Source organism: Hyla sarda, unplaced genomic scaffold, assembly GCF_029499605.1.
Source record: "Hyla sarda isolate aHylSar1 unplaced genomic scaffold, aHylSar1.hap1 scaffold_2723, whole genome shotgun sequence".
Taxonomy (NCBI): domain Eukaryota; kingdom Metazoa; phylum Chordata; class Amphibia; order Anura; family Hylidae; genus Hyla; species Hyla sarda.
The window spans coordinates 15,586-31,055 of record NW_026609422.1 but is presented as its reverse complement, the minus strand read 5'-3'; the positions used below and the strand labels follow the sequence as shown (position 1 = coordinate 31,055).

General features: G+C 46.7%; 6 non-coding genes and 2 pseudogenes across 6 annotated transcripts; all 8 read left to right on the top strand.

Moving 5' to 3' along the window:
• Nucleotides 1-695: 695 nt before the first annotated feature.
• Nucleotides 696-886, top strand: LOC130325580 (U2 spliceosomal RNA). Its single transcript, XR_008870371.1, has one exon. It is a non-coding gene; the product is annotated as a U2 spliceosomal RNA (small nuclear RNA).
• A 2,104-nt stretch (nt 887-2,990) lies between these two features.
• LOC130325584 (U2 spliceosomal RNA) lies at nt 2,991-3,150 on the top strand (annotated as a pseudogene).
• Nucleotides 3,151-3,843: 693 nt separating this feature from the next.
• LOC130325583 (U2 spliceosomal RNA) lies at nt 3,844-4,045 on the top strand (annotated as a pseudogene).
• A 2,096-nt stretch (nt 4,046-6,141) lies between these two features.
• LOC130325578 (U2 spliceosomal RNA) lies at nt 6,142-6,332 on the top strand. Its single transcript, XR_008870370.1, has one exon. It is a non-coding gene; the product is annotated as a U2 spliceosomal RNA (small nuclear RNA).
• A 2,087-nt stretch (nt 6,333-8,419) lies between these two features.
• LOC130325577 (U2 spliceosomal RNA) lies at nt 8,420-8,610 on the top strand. The gene has a single exon (XR_008870369.1). It is a non-coding gene; the product is annotated as a U2 spliceosomal RNA (small nuclear RNA).
• Nucleotides 8,611-10,696: 2,086 nt separating this feature from the next.
• Nucleotides 10,697-10,887, top strand: LOC130325588 (U2 spliceosomal RNA). The gene has a single exon (XR_008870377.1). It is a non-coding gene; the product is annotated as a U2 spliceosomal RNA (small nuclear RNA).
• Nucleotides 10,888-12,975: 2,088 nt separating this feature from the next.
• Nucleotides 12,976-13,166, top strand: LOC130325587 (U2 spliceosomal RNA). Its single transcript, XR_008870376.1, has one exon. It is a non-coding gene; the product is annotated as a U2 spliceosomal RNA (small nuclear RNA).
• Nucleotides 13,167-15,279: 2,113 nt separating this feature from the next.
• Nucleotides 15,280-15,470, top strand: LOC130325586 (U2 spliceosomal RNA). The gene has a single exon (XR_008870375.1). It is a non-coding gene; the product is annotated as a U2 spliceosomal RNA (small nuclear RNA).

Sequence of the window (15,470 nt, the reverse complement as noted above, 5' to 3'; positions counted from 1 at the left end):
GTCGTCTATTACGGCCTTCATAGAAGCAACAGGAGATTGTTGCATCCATCTTGAACCCTCAGAACTACAGTGCTATGATGTCACTCACTTCCACAGGCCTTGCAGAGTGTAAACAACAACAACCCAGCTTTGTTGTGTATGTAACCATAGGGATTTGTGATGTCACCTAGAACCTTCACAGCAGCGACAGCTTTATGAGGAGCATCAGCACTGCTCTGCCTGAGCAGAACCATCACCGCCATAGGTTGTCAAATAACCCGGATTTAACCCACACAGGTAAGTCCAATGGGGTGCAGGCATGTCCTCTATGCTTACAGCTTCCCGTGGGTGTTGGTTTGATACCGTTTGGGGACAGCCAAGGAGGCATCTGCAGGCAACAAAGGTAGGTGTGTGCTTGTGTGTGTGTTTCCTATGCAGATCCTAAGCCCAGTGTCACATGCAAGTAGGAGGAGTAAGAAGGGTTCCTGGCAAATCCGGGTTATGGATTGCATTTAAAAAGGCCCCGTGGGAGTGCAATGGGCCCCTGTCTTGCTGCTTAGCAATAATGGTATGGGTTTAGGTTCTGCTGTGTGTACTGGTGGTTGACTGCCCCCCAGCCCAGAGTGTGCATGGAAAATTGTCTGGCAGCCTCCCTGACAGCAAGCAGTGATAGTGCCCATGAAGGGGACCTTGTTGGGCCCGCCCCTTTCACGGTTATCGCTTCTCGGCCTTTTGGCTAAGATCAAGTGTAGTATCTGTTCTTATCAGTTTAATATCTGATACGTCCCCTATCTGGGGACCATATATTAAATGGATTTTTGAGAACGGGGGCCGATTTCGAAGCTTGCTTCCGTCGCCCTATGCATTGACCCGATATGGCAGTATCTTCGGGTACAGTGCACCACCCCCTTACAGGGTTAAAAAGAAAGATTCCTACTTTCATTGCTACCTGCTTGCTGGCTAGCCAGCTAGCCAGCCCTGTGGGCCTTGCTGCTGCTGCAGCCAAAAAACAAAAGGTGGTGCTGCTGCTGCTTCTGCTGCTTCTGCTTCTGCTTGTGTCTGGCCCCTGTTGGAGCGTCCAGGCACAGGACTTCTGCTGCTGCTGACTAAATGGCCTCCTTAATTGGATCATTTGAGTAGCCAGCACACCTGTGCAGGTAGGGCATGACATGATAGGCAGCTGCCTTGATAGCGGGTGGGTGCTGAATGTTCCTAATTGACAAAATAAGATTAATGCTTATGAAGAAATATAAAATCTCATCCCTTCCCCAATATCGCGCCACACCCCTACCCCTTAATTCCCTGGTTGAACGTGATGGACATATGTCTTTTTTCGACCGTACTAACTATGTAACTATGTAACATAACATGGGGGGGGGGGGGGGTCTCCTGGCTGTTCACACAGGTGTGTCATTGCTGTACATTGACCATGCATTGCTTCTGTGGTATTGCAAAGGCAAAGACAAATGCTTCCAGCCATCCATTGCACTAATGGATTGGTCATCAGCTGGCTGTCTATGTCCCGCATCAATATAGACCAAAGTACAGAGGGTTAGGCTATGCTATTGTGCACCTACCTGATGCATCAGAAGGTGCGAGGCCCTTGCTAAATTCTGTGCACAGACTTTGAGATCTATGCTTTAGACTGTATCTAAACCTGCTCCAACATGGACTGACATTCTGGCCTACTTTCAGCCGATGCGACTTGTCTGTCGCTGAACAGTCGCTTTTTATGTATTCAGCACCTATGTATAATGTTGTAAAAATGCTCTAGAAGCTAAAGTCGCAGAAATGTCACACATATTTGGCCTGCAACTTTCTGTGCGACAAATTCAGACAGGAAAAATCAGTATAAATCCTTAGAAAATTATCCCCCAGTGTCTCCATCAGCTGGCGGTATTGAATAAGCATTGCTGCACTGATGGGGTATGCATTAGACGAAAAAAAAGAAGAAAAAGAAGAATAATACGCCCAGAAAAGAGGCGAAAAGGAGAAAAACGTAAAAAAACGTGAAAAAAAAGTAAGAGGAAGAGAAGGGAAAAAAAGGTGGAAATGGGTTTAAAAGTGATTTCGGCGGAGAAATATATATATATATATATATATATATATATATATATATATATATATATATATATATATGCGCACACACACACATAGATATAAACGTATTCTCCGTTGAGATATTGCAGCCGCTGCTGTGTCCAGGCCCAGGAGCCTTAGCACTGTGCTGTGATGTCACTCAATACCACTGACATCACTAGGTGTAAACAACATCTCTCCTTTGCTGTGTATGTGACTATGGAGCTGTTTGGTGATGTCGTCTATTACGGCCTTCATAGAAGCAACAGGAGATTGTTGCATCCATCTTGAACCCTCAGAACTACAGTGCTATGATGTCACTCACTTCCACAGGCCTTGCAGAGTGTAAACAACAACAACCCAGCTTTGTTGTGTATGTAACCATAGGGATTTGTGATGTCACCTAGAACCTTCACAGCAGCGACAGCTTTATGAGGAGCATCAGCACTGCTCTGCCTGAGCAGAACCATCACCGCCATAGGTTGTCAAATAACCCGGATTTAACCCACACAGGTAAGTCCAATGGGGTGCAGGCATGTCCTCTATGCTTACAGCTTCCCGTGGGTGTTGGTTTGATACCGTTTGGGGACAGCCAAGGAGGCATCTGCAGGCAACAAAGGTAGGTGTGTGCTTGTGTGTGTGTTTCCTATGCAGATCCTAAGCCCAGTGTCACATGCAAGTAGGAGGAGTAAGAAGGGTTCCTGGCAAATCCGGGTTATGGATTGCATTTAAAAAGGCCCCGTGGGAGTGCAATGGGCCCCTGTCTTGCTGCTTAGCAATAATGGTATGGGTTTAGGTTCTGCTGTGTGTACTGGTGGTTGACTGCCCCCCAGCCCAGAGTGTGCATGGAAAATTGTCTGGCAGCCTCCCTGACAGCAAGCAGTGATAGTGCCCATGAAGGGGACCTTGTTGGGCCCGCCCCTTTCACGGTTATCGCTTCTCGGCCTTTTGGCTAAGATCAAGTGTAGTATCTGTTCTTATCAGTTTTCATGCTGGTGGGGATGGGTGCTGCATGGAGGATGCAGGTGTACCAGGGCTTTCCGGGGCTGGTTCTGAGGAATCAGCTCGACGGCTGCCCCGATGTGACCTGTTCCCTCCGGGTCTCGCCATGAGGCTGAGAGGGTCTAGAGCCGAGGTACTTTTGTGCCTCGGGGAGTGGTGACCCCGAGGTGCCGAAACTCACTGGGAGAATAGGCTCACTGAGTTGAAGCACGGGCACCATAATCTCTTCACCTTGTGGCACTCACCTCTTGATTCCCGGCCTTCTGGCTAGGATCAGAGAAATTTTTATAGATCCGGCCGGATGTCCGGGCAGTATATCTGCACACATTCACTTATTTATTTCCTTTTTGTCTCACTGTGTCACCTTTTGCGTGTTGTGTGTTCACAGGATTTGTCAGGATGCGGTAGCCCTTCTGGGTGTCCCTCCTGGCGGTCTAGGGGAGGTGTGTGTGGCCATTAGGTTCCGCACCTCCCTGCAAACACCCCGTGTACTCCTGCTTTGGCAGGGTACCTACCGTAATCGGCTCTGCGGGCAGATACCTTGGCCAACGCCAAGGGGGATGCCGGGAGCATTTGTGGTCCCCTAGTAGCTTCGGCGAAAAGGGACATCGAACCTGGAACCTCGCAGGTACCTTTTGGTCCGGAGGCGAAGGGTAAGGTTTGTTGGGGGGCCTCTCTCCTATCGGAGAAGGGCTTGCGATAGACCGCATCCTTTGTGCACGTTTTTTTAGTGTAACACGTTTGCACTTTTTCTTGCACTTTGGGTGAATCGAAAGCACGTTCCTCGGCTTTAAAAAAAAAAAAAAAAAAAAAAAAAAAAAAAAAAAAAGTATCTGTTCTTATCAGTTTAATATCTGATACGTCCCCTATCTGGGGACCATATATTAAATGGATTTTTGAGAACGGGGGCCGATTTCGAAGCTTGCTTCCGTCGCCCTATGCATTGACCCGATATGGCAGTATCTTCGGGTACAGTGCACCACCCCCTTACAGGGTTAAAAAAGAAAGATTCCTACTTTCATTGCTACCTGCTTGCTGGCTAGCCAGCTAGCCAGCCCTGTGGGCCTTGCTGCTGCTGCAGCCAAAAAACAAAAGGTGGTGCTGCTGCTGCTTCTGCTGCTTCTGCTTCTGCTTGTGTCTGGCCCCTGTTGGAGCGTCCAGGCACAGGACTTCTGCTGCTGCTGACTAAATGGCCTCCTTAATTGGATCATTTGAGTAGCCAGCACACCTGTGCAGGTAGGGCATGACATGATAGGCAGCTGCCTTGATAGCGGGTGGGTGCTGAATGTTCCTAATTGACAAAATAAGATTAATGCTTATGAAGAAATATAAAATCTCATCCCTTCCCCAATATCGCGCCACACCCCTACCCCTTAATTCCCTGGTTGAACGTGATGGACATATGTCTTTTTTCGACCGTACTAACTATGTAACTATGTAACATAACATGGGGGGGGGGGGGGGGGGGGTCTCCTGGCTGTTCACACAGGTGTGTCATTGCTGTACATTGACCATGCATTGCTTCTGTGGTATTGCAAAGGCAAAGACAAATGCTTCCAGCCATCCATTGCACTAATGGATTGGTCATCAGCTGGCTGTCTATGTCCCGCATCAATATAGACCAAAGTACAGAGGGTTAGGCTATGCTATTGTGCACCTACCTGATGCATCAGAAGGTGCGAGGCCCTTGCTAAATTCTGTGCACAGACTTTGAGATCTATGCTTTAGACTGTATCTAAACCTGCTCCAACATGGACTGACATTCTGGCCTACTTTCAGCCGATGCGACTTGTCTGTCGCTGAACAGTCGCTTTTTATGTATTCAGCACCTATGTATAATGTTGTAAAAATGCTCTAGAAGCTAAAGTCGCAGAAATGTCACACATATTTGGCCTGCAACTTTCTGTGCGACAAATTCAGACAGGAAAAATCAGTATAAATCCTTAGAAAATTATCCCCCAGTGTCTCCATCTGCTGGCGGTATTGAATAAGCATTGCTGCACTGATGGGGTATGCATTAGACGAAAAAAAAGAAGAAAAAGAAGAATAATACGCCCAGAAAAGAGGCGAAAAGGAGAAAAACGTAAAAAAACGTGAAAAAAAAGTAAGAGGAAGAGAAGGGAAAAAAAGGTGGAAATGGGTTTAAAAGTGATTTCGGCGGAGAAATATATATATATATATATATATATATATATATATATATATATATGCGCACACACACACATAGATATAAACGTATTCTCCGTTGAGATATTGCAGCCGCTGCTGTGTCCAGGCCCAGGAGCCTTAGCACTGTGCTGTGATGTCACTCAATACCACTGACATCACTAGGTGTAAACAACATCTCTCCTTTGCTGTGTATGTGACTATGGAGCTGTTTGGTGATGTCGTCTATTACGGCCTTCATAGAAGCAACAGGAGATTGTTGCATCCATCTTGAACCCTCAGAACTACAGTGCTATGATGTCACTCACTTCCACAGGCCTTGCAGAGTGTAAACAACAACAACCCAGCTTTGTTGTGTATGTAACCATAGGGATTTGTGATGTCACCTAGAACCTTCACAGCAGCGACAGCTTTATGAGGAGCATCAGCACTGCTCTGCCTGAGCAGAACCATCACCGCCATAGGTTGTCAAATAACCCGGATTTAACCCACACAGGTAAGTCCAATGGGGTGCAGGCATGTCCTCTATGCTTACAGCTTCCCGTGGGTGTTGGTTTGATACCGTTTGGGGACAGCCAAGGAGGCATCTGCAGGCAACAAAGGTAGGTGTGTGCTTGTGTGTGTGTTTCCTATGCAGATCCTAAGCCCAGTGTCACATGCAAGTAGGAGGAGTAAGAAGGGTTCCTGGCAAATCCGGGTTATGGATTGCATTTAAAAAGGCCCCGTGGGAGTGCAATGGGCCCCTGTCTTGCTGCTTAGCAATAATGGTATGGGTTTAGGTTCTGCTGTGTGTACTGGTGGTTGACTGCCCCCCAGCCCAGAGTGTGCATGGAAAATTGTCTGGCAGCCTCCCTGACAGCAAGCAGTGATAGTGCCCATGAAGGGGACCTTGTTGGGCCCGCCCCTTTCACGGTTATCGCTTCTCGGCCTTTTGGCTAAGATCAAGTGTAGTATCTGTTCTTATCAGTTTAATATCTGATACGTCCCCTATCTGGGGACCATATATTAAATGGATTTTTGAGAACGGGGGCCGATTTCGAAGCTTGCTTCCGTCGCCCTATGCATTGACCCGATATGGCAGTATCTTCGGGTACAGTGCACCACCCCCTTACAGGGTTAAAAAGAAAGATTCCTACTTTCATTGCTACCTGCTTGCTGGCTAGCCAGCTAGCCAGCCCTGTGGGCCTTGCTGCTGCTGCAGCCAAAAAACAAAAGGTGGTGCTGCTGCTGCTTCTGCTGCTTCTGCTTCTGCTTGTGTCTGGCCCCTGTTGGAGCGTCCAGGCACAGGACTTCTGCTGCTGCTGACTAAATGGCCTCCTTAATTGGATCATTTGAGTAGCCAGCACACCTGTGCAGGTAGGGCATGACATGATAGGCAGCTGCCTTGATAGCGGGTGGGTGCTGAATGTTCCTAATTGACAAAATAAGATTAATGCTTATGAAGAAATATAAAATCTCATCCCTTCCCCAATATCGCGCCACACCCCTACCCCTTAATTCCCTGGTTGAACGTGATGGACATATGTCTTTTTTCGACCGTACTAACTATGTAACTATGTAACATAACATGGGGGGGGGGGGGGGGTCTCCTGGCTGTTCACACAGGTGTGTCATTGCTGTACATTGACCATGCATTGCTTCTGTGGTATTGCAAAGGCAAAGACAAATGCTTCCAGCCATCCATTGCACTAATGGATTGGTCATCAGCTGGCTGTCTATGTCCCGCATCAATATAGACCAAAGTACAGAGGGTTAGGCTATGCTATTGTGCACCTACCTGATGCATCAGAAGGTGCGAGGCCCTTGCTAAATTCTGTGCACAGACTTTGAGATCTATGCTTTAGACTGTATCTAAACCTGCTCCAACATGGACTGACATTCTGGCCTACTTTCAGCCGATGCGACTTGTCTGTCGCTGAACAGTCGCTTTTTATGTATTCAGCACCTATGTATAATGTTGTAAAAATGCTCTAGAAGCTAAAGTCGCAGAAATGTCACACATATTTGGCCTGCAACTTTCTGTGCGACAAATTCAGACAGGAAAAATCAGTATAAATCCTTAGAAAATTATCCCCCAGTGTCTCCATCTGCTGGCGGTATTGAATAAGCATTGCTGCACTGATGGGGTATGCATTAGACGAAAAAAAAGAAGAAAAAGAAGAATAATACGCCCAGAAAAGAGGCGAAAAGGAGAAAAACGTAAAAAAACGTGAAAAAAAAGTAAGAGGAAGAGAAGGGAAAAAAAGGTGGAAATGGGTTTAAAAGTGATTTCGGCGGAGAAATATATATATATATATATATATATATATATATATATATATGCGCACACACACACATAGATATAAACGTATTCTCCGTTGAGATATTGCAGCCGCTGCTGTGTCCAGGCCCAGGAGCCTTAGCACTGTGCTGTGATGTCACTCAATACCACTGACATCACTAGGTGTAAACAACATCTCTCCTTTGCTGTGTATGTGACTATGGAGCTGTTTGGTGATGTCGTCTATTACGGCCTTCATAGAAGCAACAGGAGATTGTTGCATCCATCTTGAACCCTCAGAACTACAGTGCTATGATGTCACTCACTTCCACAGGCCTTGCAGAGTGTAAACAACAACAACCCAGCTTTGTTGTGTATGTAACCATAGGGATTTGTGATGTCACCTAGAACCTTCACAGCAGCGACAGCTTTATGAGGAGCATCAGCACTGCTCTGCCTGAGCAGAACCATCACCGCCATAGGTTGTCAAATAACCCGGATTTAACCCACACAGGTAAGTCCAATGGGGTGCAGGCATGTCCTCTATGCTTACAGCTTCCCGTGGGTGTTGGTTTGATACCGTTTGGGGACAGCCAAGGAGGCATCTGCAGGCAACAAAGGTAGGTGTGTGCTTGTGTGTGTGTTTCCTATGCAGATCCTAAGCCCAGTGTCACATGCAAGTAGGAGGAGTAAGAAGGGTTCCTGGCAAATCCGGGTTATGGATTGCATTTAAAAAGGCCCCGTGGGAGTGCAATGGGCCCCTGTCTTGCTGCTTAGCAATAATGGTATGGGTTTAGGTTCTGCTGTGTGTACTGGTGGTTGACTGCCCCCCAGCCCAGAGTGTGCATGGAAAATTGTCTGGCAGCCTCCCTGACAGCAAGCAGTGATAGTGCCCATGAAGGGGACCTTGTTGGGCCCGCCCCTTTCACGGTTATCGCTTCTCGGCCTTTTGGCTAAGATCAAGTGTAGTATCTGTTCTTATCAGTTTAATATCTGATACGTCCCCTATCTGGGGACCATATATTAAATGGATTTTTGAGAACGGGGGCCGATTTCGAAGCTTGCTTCCGTCGCCCTATGCATTGACCCGATATGGCAGTATCTTCGGGTACAGTGCACCACCCCCTTACAGGGTTAAAAAGAAAGATTCCTACTTTCATTGCTACCTGCTTGCTGGCTAGCCAGCTAGCCAGCCCTGTGGGCCTTGCTGCTGCTGCAGCCAAAAAACAAAAGGTGGTGCTGCTGCTGCTTCTGCTGCTTCTGCTTCTGCTTGTGTCTGGCCCCTGTTGGAGCGTCCAGGCACAGGACTTCTGCTGCTGCTGACTAAATGGCCTCCTTAATTGGATCATTTGAGTAGCCAGCACACCTGTGCAGGTAGGGCATGACATGATAGGCAGCTGCCTTGATAGCGGGTGGGTGCTGAATGTTCCTAATTGACAAAATAAGATTAATGCTTATGAAGAAATATAAAATCTCATCCCTTCCCCAATATCGCGCCACACCCCTACCCCTTAATTCCCTGGTTGAACGTGATGGACATATGTCTTTTTTCGACCGTACTAACTATGTAACTATGTAACATAACATGGGGGGGGGGGTCTCCTGGCTGTTCACACAGGTGTGTCATTGCTGTACATTGACCATGCATTGCTTCTGTGGTATTGCAAAGGCAAAGACAAATGCTTCCAGCCATCCATTGCACTAATGGATTGGTCATCAGCTGGCTGTCTATGTCCCGCATCAATATAGACCAAAGTACAGAGGGTTAGGCTATGCTATTGTGCACCTACCTGATGCATCAGAAGGTGCGAGGCCCTTGCTAAATTCTGTGCACAGACTTTGAGATCTATGCTTTAGACTGTATCTAAACCTGCTCCAACATGGACTGACATTCTGGCCTACTTTCAGCCGATGCGACTTGTCTGTCGCTGAACAGTCGCTTTTTATGTATTCAGCACCTATGTATAATGTTGTAAAAATGCTCTAGAAGCTAAAGTCGCAGAAATGTCACACATATTTGGCCTGCAACTTTCTGTGCGACAAATTCAGACAGGAAAAATCAGTATAAATCCTTAGAAAATTATCCCCCAGTGTCTCCATCTGCTGGCGGTATTGAATAAGCATTGCTGCACTGATGGGGTATGCATTAGACGAAAAAAAAGAAGAAAAAGAAGAATAATACGCCCAGAAAAGAGGCGAAAAGGAGAAAAACGTAAAAAAACGTGAAAAAAAAGTAAGAGGAAGAGAAGGGAAAAAAAGGTGGAAATGGGTTTAAAAGTGATTTCGGCGGAGAAATATATATATATATATATATATATATATATATATATATATATATGCGCACACACACACATAGATATAAACGTATTCTCCGTTGAGATATTGCAGCCGCTGCTGTGTCCAGGCCCAGGAGCCTTAGCACTGTGCTGTGATGTCACTCAATACCACTGACATCACTAGGTGTAAACAACATCTCTCCTTTGCTGTGTATGTGACTATGGAGCTGTTTGGTGATGTCGTCTATTACGGCCTTCATAGAAGCAACAGGAGATTGTTGCATCCATCTTGAACCCTCAGAACTACAGTGCTATGATGTCACTCACTTCCACAGGCCTTGCAGAGTGTAAACAACAACAACCCAGCTTTGTTGTGTATGTAACCATAGGGATTTGTGATGTCACCTAGAACCTTCACAGCAGCGACAGCTTTATGAGGAGCATCAGCACTGCTCTGCCTGAGCAGAACCATCACCGCCATAGGTTGTCAAATAACCCGGATTTAACCCACACAGGTAAGTCCAATGGGGTGCAGGCATGTCCTCTATGCTTACAGCTTCCCGTGGGTGTTGGTTTGATACCGTTTGGGGACAGCCAAGGAGGCATCTGCAGGCAACAAAGGTAGGTGTGTGCTTGTGTGTGTGTTTCCTATGCAGATCCTAAGCCCAGTGTCACATGCAAGTAGGAGGAGTAAGAAGGGTTCCTGGCAAATCCGGGTTATGGATTGCATTTAAAAAGGCCCCGTGGGAGTGCAATGGGCCCCTGTCTTGCTGCTTAGCAATAATGGTATGGGTTTAGGTTCTGCTGTGTGTACTGGTGGTTGACTGCCCCCCAGCCCAGAGTGTGCATGGAAAATTGTCTGGCAGCCTCCCTGACAGCAAGCAGTGATAGTGCCCATGAAGGGGACCTTGTTGGGCCCGCCCCTTTCACGGTTATCGCTTCTCGGCCTTTTGGCTAAGATCAAGTGTAGTATCTGTTCTTATCAGTTTAATATCTGATACGTCCCCTATCTGGGGACCATATATTAAATGGATTTTTGAGAACGGGGGCCGATTTCGAAGCTTGCTTCCGTCGCCCTATGCATTGACCCGATATGGCAGTATCTTCGGGTACAGTGCACCACCCCCTTACAGGGTTAAAAAGAAAGATTCCTACTTTCATTGCTACCTGCTTGCTGGCTAGCCAGCTAGCCAGCCCTGTGGGCCTTGCTGCTGCTGCAGCCAAAAAACAAAAGGTGGTGCTGCTGCTGCTTCTGCTGCTTCTGCTTCTGCTTGTGTCTGGCCCCTGTTGGAGCGTCCAGGCACAGGACTTCTGCTGCTGCTGACTAAATGGCCTCCTTAATTGGATCATTTGAGTAGCCAGCACACCTGTGCAGGTAGGGCATGACATGATAGGCAGCTGCCTTGATAGCGGGTGGGTGCTGAATGTTCCTAATTGACAAAATAAGATTAATGCTTATGAAGAAATATAAAATCTCATCCCTTCCCCAATATCGCGCCACACCCCTACCCCTTAATTCCCTGGTTGAACGTGATGGACATATGTCTTTTTTCGACCGTACTAACTATGTAACTATGTAACATAACATGGGGGGGTCTCCTGGCTGTTCACACAGGTGTGTCATTGCTGTACATTGACCATGCATTGCTTCTGTGGTATTGCAAAGGCAAAGACAAATGCTTCCAGCCATCCATTGCACTAATGGATTGGTCATCAGCTGGCTGTCTATGTCCCGCATCAATATAGACCAAAGTACAGAGGGTTAGGCTATGCTATTGTGCACCTACCTGATGCATCAGAAGGTGCGAGGCCCTTGCTAAATTCTGTGCACAGACTTTGAGATCTATGCTTTAGACTGTATCTAAACCTGCTCCAACATGGACTGACATTCTGGCCTACTTTCAGCCGATGCGACTTGTCTGTCGCTGAACAGTCGCTTTTTATGTATTCAGCACCTATGTATAATGTTGTAAAAATGCTCTAGAAGCTAAAGTCGCAGAAATGTCACACATATTTGGCCTGCAACTTTCTGTGCGACAAATTCAGACAGGAAAAATCAGTATAAATCCTTAGAAAATTATCCCCCAGTGTCTCCATCTGCTGGCGGTATTGAATAAGCATTGCTGCACTGATGGGGTATGCATTAGACGAAAAAAAAGAAGAAAAAGAAGAATAATACGCCCAGAAAAGAGGCGAAAAGGAGAAAAACGTAAAAAAACGTGAAAAAAAAGTAAGAGGAAGAGAAGGGAAAAAAAGGTGGAAATGGGTTTAAAAGTGATTTCGGCGGAGAAATATATATATATATATATATATATATATATATATATATATATATATATATGCGCACACACACACATAGATATAAACGTATTCTCCGTTGAGATATTGCAGCCGCTGCTGTGTCCAGGCCCAGGAGCCTTAGCACTGTGCTGTGATGTCACTCAATACCACTGACATCACTAGGTGTAAACAACATCTCTCCTTTGCTGTGTATGTGACTATGGAGCTGTTTGGTGATGTCGTCTATTACGGCCTTCATAGAAGCAACAGGAGATTGTTGCATCCATCTTGAACCCTCAGAACTACAGTGCTATGATGTCACTCACTTCCACAGGCCTTGCAGAGTGTAAACAACAACAACCCAGCTTTGTTGTGTATGTAACCATAGGGATTTGTGATGTCACCTAGAACCTTCACAGCAGCGACAGCTTTATGAGGAGCATCAGCACTGCTCTGCCTGAGCAGAACCATCACCGCCATAGGTTGTCAAATAACCCGGATTTAACCCACACAGGTAAGTCCAATGGGGTGCAGGCATGTCCTCTATGCTTACAGCTTCCCGTGGGTGTTGGTTTGATACCGTTTGGGGACAGCCAAGGAGGCATCTGCAGGCAACAAAGGTAGGTGTGTGCTTGTGTGTGTGTTTCCTATGCAGATCCTAAGCCCAGTGTCACATGCAAGTAGGAGGAGTAAGAAGGGTTCCTGGCAAATCCGGGTTATGGATTGCATTTAAAAAGGCCCCGTGGGAGTGCAATGGGCCCCTGTCTTGCTGCTTAGCAATAATGGTATGGGTTTAGGTTCTGCTGTGTGTACTGGTGGTTGACTGCCCCCCAGCCCAGAGTGTGCATGGAAAATTGTCTGGCAGCCTCCCTGACAGCAAGCAGTGATAGTGCCCATGAAGGGGACCTTGTTGGGCCCGCCCCTTTCACGGTTATCGCTTCTCGGCCTTTTGGCTAAGATCAAGTGTAGTATCTGTTCTTATCAGTTTAATATCTGATACGTCCCCTATCTGGGGACCATATATTAAATGGATTTTTGAGAACGGGGGCCGATTTCGAAGCTTGCTTCCGTCGCCCTATGCATTGACCCGATATGGCAGTATCTTCGGGTACAGTGCACCACCCCCTTACAGGGTTAAAAAGAAAGATTCCTACTTTCATTGCTACCTGCTTGCTGGCTAGCCAGCTAGCCAGCTAGCCAGCCCTGTGGGCCTTGCTGCTGCTGCAGCCAAAAAACAAAAGGTGGTGCTGCTGCTGCTTCTGCTGCTTCTGCTTCTGCTTGTGTCTGGCCCCTGTTGGAGCGTCCAGGCACAGGACTTCTGCTGCTGCTGACTAAATGGCCTCCTTAATTGGATCATTTGAGTAGCCAGCACACCTGTGCAGGTAGGGCATGACATGATAGGCAGCTGCCTTGATAGCGGGTGGGTGCTGAATGTTCCTAATTGACAAAATAAGATTAATGCTTATGAAGAAATATAAAATCTCATCCCTTCCCCAATATCGCGCCACACCCCTACCCCTTAATTCCCTGGTTGAACGTGATGGACATATGTCTTTTTTTGACCGTACTAACTATGTAACTATGTAACATAACATGGGGGGGGGGGGGGGGTCTCCTGGCTGTTCACACAGGTGTGTCATTGCTGTACATTGACCATGCATTGCTTCTGTGGTATTGCAAAGGCAAAGACAAATGCTTCCAGCCATCCATTGCACTAATGGATTGGTCATCAGCTGGCTGTCTATGTCCCGCATCAATATAGACCAAAGTACAGAGGGTTAGGCTATGCTATTGTGCACCTACCTGATGCATCAGAAGGTGCGAGGCCCTTGCTAAATTCTGTGCACAGACTTTGAGATCTATGCTTTAGACTGTATCTAAACCTGCTCCAACATGGACTGACATTCTGGCCTACTTTCAGCCGATGCGACTTGTCTGTCGCTGAACAGTCGCTTTTTATGTATTCAGCACCTATGTATAATGTTGTAAAAATGCTCTAGAAGCTAAAGTCGCAGAAATGTCACACATATTTGGCCTGCAACTTTCTGTGCGACAAATTCAGACAGGAAAAATCAGTATAAATCCTTAGAAAATTATCCCCCAGTGTCTCCATCTGCTGGCGGTATTGAATAAGCATTGCTGCACTGATGGGGTATGCATTAGACGAAAAAAAAGAAGAAAAAGAAGAATAATACGCCCAGAAAAGAGGCGAAAAGGAGAAAAACGTAAAAAAACGTGAAAAAAAAGTAAGAGGAAGAGAAGGGAAAAAAAGGTGGAAATGGGTTTAAAAGTGATTTCGGCGGAGAAATATATATATATATATAGATATATATATATATATATATATATATATATATATATATATGCGCACACACACACATAGATATAAACGTATTCTCCGTTGAGATATTGCAGCCGCTGCTGTGTCCAGGCCCAGGAGCCTTAGCACTGTGCTGTGATGTCACTCAATACCACTGACATCACTAGGTGTAAACAACATCTCTCCTTTGCTGTGTATGTGACTATGGAGCTGTTTGGTGATGTCGTCTATTACGGCCTTCATAGAAGCAACAGGAGATTGTTGCATCCATCTTGAACCCTCAGAACTACAGTGCTATGATGTCACTCACTTCCACAGGCCTTGCAGAGTGTAAACAACAACAACCCAGCTTTGTTGTGTATGTAACCATAGGGATTTGTGATGTCACCTAGAACCTTCACAGCAGCGACAGCTTTATGAGGAGCATCAGCACTGCTCTGCCTGAGCAGAACCATCACCGCCATAGGTTGTCAAATAACCCGGATTTAACCCACACAGGTAAGTCCAATGGGGTGCAGGCATGTCCTCTATGCTTACAGCTTCCCGTGGGTGTTGGTTTGATACCGTTTGGGGACAGCCAAGGAGGCATCTGCAGGCAACAAAGGTAGGTGTGTGCTTGTGTGTGTGTTTCCTATGCAGATCCTAAGCCCAGTGTCACATGCAAGTAGGAGGAGTAAGAAGGGTTCCTGGCAAATCCGGGTTATGGATTGCATTTAAAAAGGCCCCGTGGGAGTGCAATGGGCCCCTGTCTTGCTGCTTAGCAATAATGGTATGGGTTTAGGTTCTGCTGTGTGTACTGGTGGTTGACTGCCCCCCAGCCCAGAGTGTGCATGGAAAATTGTCTGGCAGCCTCCCTGACAGCAAGCAGTGATAGTGCCCATGAAGGGGACCTTGTTGGGCCCGCCCCTTTCACGGTTATCGCTTCTCGGCCTTTTGGCTAAGATCAAGTGTAGTATCTGTTCTTATCAGTTTAATATCTGATACGTCCCCTATCTGGGGACCATATATTAAATGGATTTTTGAGAACGGGGGCCGATTTCGAAGCTTGCTTCCGTCGCCCTATGCATTGACCCGATATGGCAGTATCTTCGGGTACAGTGCACCACCC